The sequence below is a fragment of the Salvia miltiorrhiza genome, chromosome 7 (genome assembly GCF_028751815.1).
Source record: "Salvia miltiorrhiza cultivar Shanhuang (shh) chromosome 7, IMPLAD_Smil_shh, whole genome shotgun sequence".
Taxonomy (NCBI): Eukaryota; Viridiplantae; Streptophyta; class Magnoliopsida; order Lamiales; family Lamiaceae; genus Salvia; species Salvia miltiorrhiza.
The window spans coordinates 60,153,054-60,153,711 of record NC_080393.1 but is presented as its reverse complement, the minus strand read 5'-3'; the positions used below and the strand labels follow the sequence as shown (position 1 = coordinate 60,153,711).

The following is a 658-nucleotide window of genomic DNA, read 5'->3' as shown; positions in this document are numbered from 1 at the left end:
AATCAATTCGCCGGTCTTTCTCAAGATGACCCGAATGGACATCTCGGCAATTTCTTGGAGATATGCGATACTATCAAGATAAATGGAGTTCCGGAGGATGCCATTCGACTCCGACTCTTTCCCTTCTCACTAAGGGGCATGGCCAAGACATGGTATCAATCTTTAGAGATTGGTTCCATCACTACATGGGAGAAAATGGCTCAAAGGTTCCTTATCAAGTTCTTCCCTCCAAGTAAGACAATGAAGATGAAGAAGGACATTGTCCAATTTCATCAATTCGATGGAGAGACCTTCTATGAAGCTTGGGAGAGATTCAAAGAGATGATAAGGAAGTGTCCCAACCATGGTTTGGATCAAAACACCATTATTTGCTCATTCTATACCGGGTGTAGTGGTGAGATGCAAAGAGACATGAATGCATCGGCCAATGGAGCATTGTTGGAGAAGAGCCACGAGGAGGCCACCCACATCATAGAAAACTTGGCCGCCAATAGCTACCAATTTCCGGGGGAGAGGACTATTTTGAAGAAGGTGGCGGCTACAACAAGCTCGGATCCGATAGCTCTTTTGACAGCTCAATTGACCGCCATGAATAACAAGATTGATGCTATGTCAATATCAAGGGTAGAGCCCGTGGTTGAAGAACAAACTAGCTTCG

General features: G+C 45.0%; 1 non-coding gene across 1 annotated transcript; it reads right to left on the bottom strand.

Moving 5' to 3' along the window:
* Positions 1–243: 243 nt before the first annotated feature.
* Positions 244–350, bottom strand: LOC130996327 (small nucleolar RNA R71). The gene has a single exon (XR_009092511.1). It is a non-coding gene; the product is annotated as a small nucleolar RNA R71 (small nucleolar RNA).
* Between the last annotated feature and the right edge of the window lie 308 nt (positions 351–658).